The sequence below is a fragment of the Lactuca sativa genome, chromosome 4 (genome assembly GCF_002870075.4).
Source record: "Lactuca sativa cultivar Salinas chromosome 4, Lsat_Salinas_v11, whole genome shotgun sequence".
NCBI lineage: Eukaryota > Viridiplantae > Streptophyta > Magnoliopsida > Asterales > Asteraceae > Lactuca > Lactuca sativa.
In genome coordinates, this window is record NC_056626.2 from 235,465,999 (window position 1) to 235,476,292 (window position 10,294).

Sequence of the window (10,294 nt, forward strand, 5' to 3'; positions counted from 1 at the left end):
TTATTTTTTTAGATAATTAAAGTTCCGAAAATAATAATTAAAAAAAAGAAATTTTGGATTTTTCCTTTTATTTTGCATTTTAAAATTATTTTTAGATTTTGTCTGACGGTGTATCAAAATTAGCATAGTCTCAGATGAACATGAACACACACACACACACACAAACACACACACACACACACACACACACACATATATATATATATATATATATATATATATATATAGGGTTCGGTTATTTTATTTTTACTAACTATTGTGTGATAGAATGCACAGATCTGGACCAACGGATGTAATTAATCAATGGACATGATTTGAGGATTTATGATATTACAATGGGATAACATTTACCATATAATCAAACAAATTTTAGCAAAAGGGTATTTTGAACAATTAACTACATTTATAAAAGGAAATTTTCGCATTTTTAGGGATAATTAATTCTCCTGATTTTAAAAATCTGAATTTTCTTAATTAATTCAATTTTAATTCTAACGTAATTTTTGTATATAACCGATTTTATTCTGTCAGAATATTTTTTGTTAGAATGATGTTCTTTAAAAATTTGATTCTATTAGAATATTATTGAAGAATAACAGCATTATTGAATCCAAAGTTGAAAAATAACAACATTCTAATATATTTGTTAGGGCTTATTGTGTTGTGTCTTGGGCTTTTTGTATTATATCCGGATTGGGCATGTCCTTCCGTGATTATCTTGTAGGGTCCGACTATATATATATATATATATATATATATATATATATATATATATATATATATATATATATGCATGTATGCATATAGATATAGGTATTATTAATTACGCTTGTGTTTTGTAACCCTAAACACCTCTATAGTTGAAGTTCTTAATCGAGCTCCTCTGAGGTGTTGAAGCATTAATCATTCAACGTATTCAATCCATATTTGTGTTCACTTTTACGTACTTATTTGTTTGCATGCTTAGAATCAATCGATCCTGATAGAAGAACGTTCTAACAATTGGTATCAGAGCATGAGACTGTGTGATCAATACACATTCCTTCTGTATTCAGAATTCCTTAGGGTTTCCGTTTTTATCTCATAAATAACAAGTCGTCTTCTTTGTTTCGAAGGCAACTTTGTTTTAGATAAAATCCTAATCTCAAGTTTACAGGTTTGATTCTAAAAACTCACCATGTCTCACGACGATTTGCAAACAAATCCCATCAACATCTCAAACAACATTGGATCTACAACCAGGATACCCATACTCTACACTCAAGACTATGAAGTATGGGCGCTTCACTTTGAAGACTACGTGGTCGGTTCTGAAGATAAAGGCTATCTTATCTGGGAAGCCATCAGTCTTGGACCGTTTGTTCATTCGGGAACGAACACAACAGTCAAGACTTAACAGGAGTATAACAAACTGGTGGCAGATGAACAGAAGATACCACAGGATGAGAAAGACAAGTTGTTTTGTAACGTGAAAGCCATGCGAATGATAAAATTCGCCTTGAAATCTAACACCTTTTCGGTTGGTTGGTTCATGCACGACGGCTAAAGAAATCTGGGATAGGTTGAAAGAACTCTATTCAACTGATGAAGATCTGGAACACTCAACTCAGACCTTGTTGTTGTCATAATTTGGAGCTTTCGTACAGAAACCAGAGGAGAAACTCACACAAACGTCCGATCGGTTCAATCATCTTCTAAGTAGGATGATCAAGCATGGAATAGAAAGAAATTTGATTGACAAGAAGGTGACTTTCATGAATGAACTAAGACATGAATGGATGGCGATGGTCTCTACTATAAAAGCGCATGAGCAGTTCAAGTCTTGCTCACTTGCAAAACATGTGGGAATCCTTATGTCCCAAGAAAGTCAAGTAACCATAGAAGCGAAAGTGGTTTCTGGTATGGGATCACTGGCCCTTATCTCAAAAGGAAAAAAGTGTTGCAGAAGAAGAAGAAGAGTCAGATGTGTCTGAGTATGACCTTACAAGCGAAGAGTATGCTATGATGGTCACCAATCCAAAGAAGTTTGCAAGAAGAAAATTTCCTGTCAACAAGAACCGAAACTGGCAGGGAAGTTATAGGTCTTAGAAGGTGAAGGATGAAGCAAAGATCCCCTCTCAAAAGAATGAAGACAAGAAGGAGAGCAAACTTGCAGGAGACTCTAGATACGACTGCAATTACTGCCACGACAAGAACCACTTTGCCAAGGATTGTATGCTAAGGAAATTGGATGAGAAAAGAGATGGGGAAGATGATGAGGCGTATCACATGTGCAAGCTGGAAGAGATCAAGAACAAGAAGACATCTAACAATGCAAAAGGTACAATGAATGCTTTGATTGTGCAGGAAAATGATGATGAAGATGAGTTCGGTGGCGTGGAAGTCTGGTCAACCGACTCTGAGGATGAAGAGGTAAGAAAGCCCACTCATGGAAGGGCTTATGTAGCAAAGGAAGAAGGTTCGGCTGGGAATTGCTTGATGGTCTCTGCTGGATCATCAACCGAAAGTGCAGATGAAGAACCGAACCTGACTGAAAACAAATGCTTCGCAACAAAGCCAGTCAGTGAGCAGATCAACGACTGCGATCGTATGATCAAAAAAGTACAAACCATCCTTGAGTCACTTAAAGTACCACTAACAAATTATGAAGAAGAATTAAATGAATTAAAATTTAAATTCTCTAACTTAAGTGGTAGTCTCATGCAAACTTGCTTAGCGAATTCTAACCTAACTGACCAACTCAGCAGGGTGTCTTCAAAGAGTGAGGAGAGAAGGATGTGGATCGAGTTGAAGGAGGCGGAATTGGTTAAAGCTATGGATGAAAGTTTTTATTTTCAAAAAGACAATTTGTAAATTTTGAAACAAAGAAATGTTTTTTGTTTAAATGCTAAGCGTTTATACAATAATATATCTCAATTGCATTTTTGTTGTGAGATAGGAAAGAAAATTCATAAGATGATTTTGCCATTTCATGAATTTAAGGAAGACGAGGTAATAGCAGAATGTGAATCAGAAGTATCATCCGAAGAGACGTCAATGTCATACAAAATTGGTTTGGACAAAATAGAAACCTTCATTGATTCAAAGGAACACAAATGTATGTTAAGAGACATTTTAGATGAAATTGATAAGTTGAAAATTAAGTCGGACACAATTCACTCATTTGACCAATATAATGCCAAACTAGCTTCTGAAAATAAAATAGACTTAGAAAACACGTCTGAATTTGATGAGATGAGTGAAATATCTGTAGAATATGTAGTTGATTGCTCTAAGTTTACGAAGAGCGAAACTGAGAATGAGAAACCATTAATCTCAGAAAATTCGGTGGAATTTGCTCGTCTAGCAAAGGATAAGGAAAAGAAGCTCAAGGAAAAAGTTGTGGTTTATCAAAAGGTTCAAACTGTGCCGAATCAAGTATATGCAGCTAAAGGAGTTACTCCTAGACAAACAGCATAAATAAGAGTCTTGGTGGAAAATGTCAATGCAGAAGGGTGCGCAAGATTTCTCCTTGTCTGCTCCTATAAATAATGTAGACGAAACAGTAGACTTATTTGAGCAGACTTCTTGGAGAGTTAAAGGAAGATACATAGTTGAACCCTTAAATAAACCCTCAAGTTCTGACAAATCAAGCACGAGTGGAACCAAAAACATTCCTGCAGAACCGAAAGAAGAACCGAAAGCTCGAGTCAACACTGTTGGATTAATGTCTAAGTCCATAAATATTATTGGTAAGACTTGACCCGACCCGACATGCTCCATTTGGGTTGCATACCATCATGCACTTGGATAGACTATAATGAGAGAAATAAGACACTTATGGTTATTAATATATTATAAGTTCTAGTATATTAATAATAAGAATAATAAGATTATTTAATTAGTATTGATCAAGAATTAATCTAGGATTAATTAAGTGATCAAAAGAAGACTAATTAAATATATGGGTTGATTGTGTAAATCATCCATACTTGTATAGTGGGCTAATGCTCCATGGATAATCAAGTTGGGCTAAAACCCATAGGATGGTCCATGGATGCTCCATGGTGTATATGTACCCATGGATCATGAAAATGAAAGGCCATGTCAATTAGGGTTTACATGGTGTAACCCTAACTATATAAGCATCTTATTCTTGACCAAAATTGGCCACTAGAGTGTGATGTAAAAGGGCTAGCCGATTTCATGAGTTGGAGAATTCTCTCAAGTTATTCTAAGTGTTTTGGTGATTGTGATTCCATTTGAGGCTTCCACACTATTGGGGCTAGGCACTCAAGCTTCATGAAGACTTTCTACATCAAGAGGTATGTATTCTATCTTGTTACATTCATTGTTTTTTGTATGCTAGATTAGGATAATACCTTGGAAGTTCTTATTTGCATGTATAATAGAGAAAACATAGATCCAAGGTATTTAGGGTTGCATGTACACTTAGGAGTGTTATAATGCTCAAAACCCAACAAAAACAACCGAAACTCAAAGAGAGAAGCAAAAGGCAAGCTTCAATATGCACAAATCACAGAAGGAACTGGCTGAGCAAAAACGCTTAAGAAATCAAAGATATGCAAAGAATCTAAATGAGCGAAAGAGTTACTGGAATTCACAAAATTCCAACTATGTTCCTCCCAAGAAAATCTCAAAGGACAAGGGAAAGGAAATAGTAAAGCAAAATTTCAGCCCAAGTTCTTACTATTCCAAGTCTAAGAACCGAAAATCATGTTTCGGTCCAAATGTCACTCAAACCCGAAAGTCCACTTTCGGTCCGCAAACTAGATTCGGTCCTAAGTCAAGTTTCGGTCCCCTTACTAGTTCTAAACCTAGTTTCGGCCCTCAGTCAAGTTTCGGTTACAACAAACCTCAAAGCAAAGAAAATTTCAAGGAAAATATCAAGGGAAAAGGAAAGCTAACTTCTGATACTAGGATACATAATAAGCAATCATCGGCTAATCCTGGGTGTCACATGCCATCAAACAAACTAACCAACGAATTCAAATTTAAACAAGATAAAACCAAAATTAAGGTATATGCAATTAAAAGAAAAAATCAATCTACTTTGGTAAAAAGAACATACTTAGTTGATATATGCACTGCAATTCATTTTTCTGTGAAAAACTCACAAGGAACCAAGCGACTTTGGGTTCCTAAATCTGCTTGAATTTGCAGGTAATAAGTGATGAGCAGTTCGACAAAGAACGGTATATAGACAGTGGCTGCTCAGGTCACATGATAGGAAGGAGGGAAGAGCTAAGGGAATTTCGATCACTGAATGATGGTGGGTGTGTAAAATATGGAAATAACTCATATGGTACAATCAAGGGATATGGCATGATAACAAACGGTGACTTCACCATTCGGAAAGCGGCTTATGTAGAAGGTTTGCAGCACAACCTCATTAGTGTGTCACAATTAGTTGCGGGCACAGGTCTAAAAGTATCTTTTGATGATGAGGGTTCTGAGATAATTGAGAAACAATCCAAGAAGGTTCTGTTGAAATATGAACGTAAGGGAGAGATGTACCCTTTAAATCTCAATCCCATACGAGGAAAACCAGCAATATGTTTGCTAACAAAGGCAAATACTGATGATAGCTGGTTGTGGCATAGGTAACTATCGCACTTGAACTTTAAAGACATTAATAAGTTGGTGCTTGGTGATCATGTTCGTGGACTTCATCTTCTCAAGTTCGACAAGGACCATCTGTATGCATCATGTGAAATGGGAAAACAAAGAAGAAAGAGCCACCCTACACGAATCAACACGAAGATAATTAAAGCTCTTGAACTCTTGCACATCGACTTATGTGGACCTTCGGCTATTCAAAGCTTTTGTGGAAGTAAGTATATTCTTGTGATTCTAGATGACTTTTCACGTTTCACCTGAGTTTTCTTTCTTAAACAGAAATCAAATGCAACTACCAAGCTGAAAAACATTCATTAAGCAAGTAGAAGTACAACTGAGGAAAAGAGTAAGGAATATCGGAAGCGAAAACGGTCTGGAATTCAAGAATAATGATTTTGATATCTTTCTGGCTGACAAGGGAATAAATCATATTTTTTTGGCCCCTTATACACCACAACAGAATGGGATTGTTGAAAGACGAAACCGTTCTTTGTGTGAAGCAGCCAGAACGATGCTCAGTTTTGCTTTACTTCCATTATACTTCTGGGTTGATGCTGTTGCAACTGTGTGCTATACTCAAAATCGGTCCTTATTGAACAAGAGATTCTCAAGTACTCCATATGAGATACTGAACAACCGAAAGCCAAATGTTAAGTTTTTCCACATATTCAGATCAAGGTGTTTCATTTTCAACTCGAAAGAGAACCGAAATAAGTTTGATGTCAAAGCCGATGAAGGAATTTTTCTAGGTTACTCACTAACGTCAAAAGCATACAGGGTGTTGAATAAACGCTCAAAATGAATTGAAGAAGCTTATTATGTGACCTTCGAAGATAGTTATATGAAGAAAGTTCAAAGAAGTGAAAGTGACCTGGGAGACATTTTTCCAGAATCAGGACAAGTCTCGGTTCCTATAGCCAACTTGTTTGAAGAATACATGCGCCTGTTTGATGAACCAGAGAAGGCAGCAACCTCAGAAGCTAAAGCCACAGATAACAAAGTTGAAAATCCTTAGAAAATCATCGATGAAGCTGCTAAAGAGATGGAAAATGAACCTCCAACTGCTAAGAGCAATCCACCATTACAAGGGGAAAGTTCAAAAGCATCGGAAACAAACAAAGCTTCTTTCAAGGGGGAGGATTCAATTTTGTCTCCATCTCATAAAGGCTCAGAAAAAGAGGATAGTTCGGCTCAAAATCCACCTATCGGTAGTACAACCGAGGGGGAGAATTCTACTCCCATAGAGAATGCAACCTTGAGTGAAGACACATATTATACTTCACCGTTCGAGGGGGAGAAAGTGACCGAAAGTACAATTGACGAAGGAGAAAGTGATCTATCTAAAGCTGAAGTCGAAGTAAATGTTGTATTGGATCCAACATATGATCCAAATTATCCTCCATTAGTGAAATGCACCAGAGACCATCCCAAAGAACAAATAATTGGTGAATCTTCTGAAAATGTTCTAACTCGGTCTCAATTAAAGGCGAAACAAACTGCATTATTCTCTAAAGTTGAATTCTGTATGTTTAATTCGTTTGTTTCAAAGATTGAACCGAAAACTGTAAATGTTGGACTTGATCATTCAGATTGGGTCTAGGCAATGCAAGATGAGCTTCATGAGTTTGAACGAAAACGGGTTTAGAGGTTGATACCTACACCAAAGGATGCGTATGTAGTTGGCTTGAAGTGGGTTTTTAGAAATAAGTTGGATAAAGAAGGGAATGTCATTCGCAACAAGGCTCGATTGGTGGTGAAAGGATACTGTCAAGAATAGCGGATAGATTATGAGGAAACCTTTGCTCCAGTTGCTAGGTTAGATTTAGTAAGGATCTTCTTGGCATATGCTGCTCATAAAAACTTCGAAGTCTTCCAAATGGATGTCAAATGTGCCTTCTTGAATGGAGAATTAGAAGACACGGTTTACGTTGAGCAACCGCTTGGGTTTATGAACGAAAAATTCCCTGATCATTGTTATGTGCTAGATAAAGCGGTCTATGGATTAAAGCAAGCACTAAGAGCCTGGTATGAAACCTTAACTCGTTTTCTAAAAATGTCAAAATTTAAGCAAGGTTCGGTTGACCCTACCTTCTTCCGAAAAAAAGAAGGCGAACATCTAATGATCGTTCAAATTTATGTTGATGATATCATCTTCGGCTCTACGAATCCTAGCTTAACAGTTGAATTCAGAAAGTTGATGGAGACTAAATTTGAAATGAGTGTAATGGGTCCAATTAACTTTTTCTTGGTTTAAACATTAGATAGGGAACCGAAGGTATATTCATCAATCAGGAGGCTTATACAAAGACCTTACTAATGAAATTCGGTATGACATGCGACTCAAAAGTGAAAGTTCCAATGACTTTTGGCACTAAATTAACACCATCAATGGAAAAACCTGCTGTTGACATAACACAATATCGTCAAATGATAGGGTCACTTATGTATTTAACGGCTAGTAGACCGGACATTATGTTTTCTGTGTGTTATTGTGCTAGGTTTCAAGCTAATCCAAGAGAACCTCACATGGTTGCTATGAAGAACATATTTCGTTACCTAAAGCGAACCTCATCTCTCGGCCTCTGGTATCCTGCAAGAACTGGATTCTTCATTCAATCTTATTCTGATGCTGATTTATGAGGATGTGGACTTGATAGAAAGAGCACTACAAGTAGATGCCAATTTCTTACTGGAAAACTTGTTAGCTGGCAGTCCAAGAAGCAAATTTGTGTGTCATTGTCTACAGCCGAAGCTGAGTATATTGCTGCAGCCTCTTGCACTTCTCAAGTAATCTAGATTCAAAGTCAACTAAGAGATTACGGGCTAAGCATGAAGAAGATACCTCTTTATTGTGACTCAGAAAGTGCAATCAGGATTTGTCACAATCCGGTACAACACTCAAAGACTAAGAACATTGCACTTAGGTACCACTTCATTAAAGATCATGTCGAAGATGGGAACGTAAAAGTACATTTTGTTCGATCTAGTGATAAATTGGCTGACATATTCACTAAGGCATCACCTGAAGCGCTCTTTAACAGAATCTTACAAGGCCTGGGTATGATGGAAGCAGAGTCGGTACCGAATCCTTTATCCTTTCACTAAAAATTAGACAAGCGAAATAGAGCGACCGCTCGGTCTCTTTCGGCTCCTTAAATTTTTGGGAACCGAAATGCACCGACCGCTCGATCTATTTCGGCTCCTTAAATTTGTGGGAACCGAAATGCACCGACCGCTCGATCTATTTCGCTTCATTCAACTGAGATAAGGTTTTGGTTGTATATTGTTTATGTTTCTTTTCTTGTCTTTAAATTGTTTAATGCTTATTTACATATTTTTCTTTTTCTGTTTTTATTCTTTTTCATAAAACTTCAAAATCCAAAAATATTTTTCTTTTTCTGTTTTTACTCTTTTTTTTTAGAAAACTTTAACAAAAAATCCAAAAATATTTTCTCCTTCTGTTTTTATTATTTTTCAGAATGGTCAATCTCTCGGAAATATGTTTTGTTTAGTGCGTGTGGTATATTTGTTTGATCTTGCCTCTATTCAGTCACAAGGATACAAGTATAACAGAAGTCGGAGCTGGGACAGGTATGATGCGTATTTTATGAACTAGTTAAAAGTCCCTAGAAGCATGCTGTTGCATGTTGACCCAAGCCTCTACGACCTAGAGCAAGGCCTTAATGATTCGATCAAAACCTGTCGTTTCTAGCCAATCAGGCTATTCTTATTTACTCGGTCTAGAGCTACCTTACTCTTCTCACATGAGTTAATAGTTTCTTTGCTTTGTCCTATTATATAGCAGAAGGTACTTTTTGTTTCTTTCACCATCCTCAAAACATTCTCCATCTACTCACGGTTCACAATAGTCACCCTTGAGATTCTTGGTTCTTACCACTGAGGTTTATGGTTGCAAAACATTTGTGTTTATGATCTTAGATACGTATACCACGTGCTGAGTGAAACCCAAAATTCAACACCCATAATGAATTAACGGTGATTTTCTATATTCAAGCCATATTCGTGTTCACTTTTATGTTTTTACTTGTTACATCATGAAATCTCTTTTCTTTGCGAGGTCTTTTCTAAATCTGTCTAAAACCCAGAATATTCTTCCAATAAAGATCCAAATTTTTTTTTTTTTTTGAGATTTGTATACACTTTTTTGTCATCACAAAATATAACCTGCCTACTTATTCAACAGACCGCATCGGTATCACAATTACTTCTTCCAACACTCGATCTCATTTTGAGAATCGATGTTCGGTTGAAGATAGACCACCCTGAGCCTTCGTCATGAAAAGAAACATTTCAATGTTTATTTACAAGCAATTGATCGTATTCTCGGGATTCCACACAAGCACTTCAAGTCTATTTTGAGATTCAAGGAAGCGATTCTTTCCCGGAATCACCTGCTTTCTGTCTTCTCTTAAGACATCACGCACATTCCATACAAAATTGCTTTATTTCTTTATCGATTGTCACTCTATTGCACAAAAATTTTATTTTCCAAAGCTCTAGTTGTTGTTGGTTCAAGTTTTGTTTACACACAAGAATTCATGTCTCTTAAAGTCATATTGAAGTTCAAACGACGATTAAGGATAAGTATATGGTGTGTGAATTTGAAAGGTCCCTATCCGCATGTGTGCTGACGTATTTCTTGGAGCACCCAACC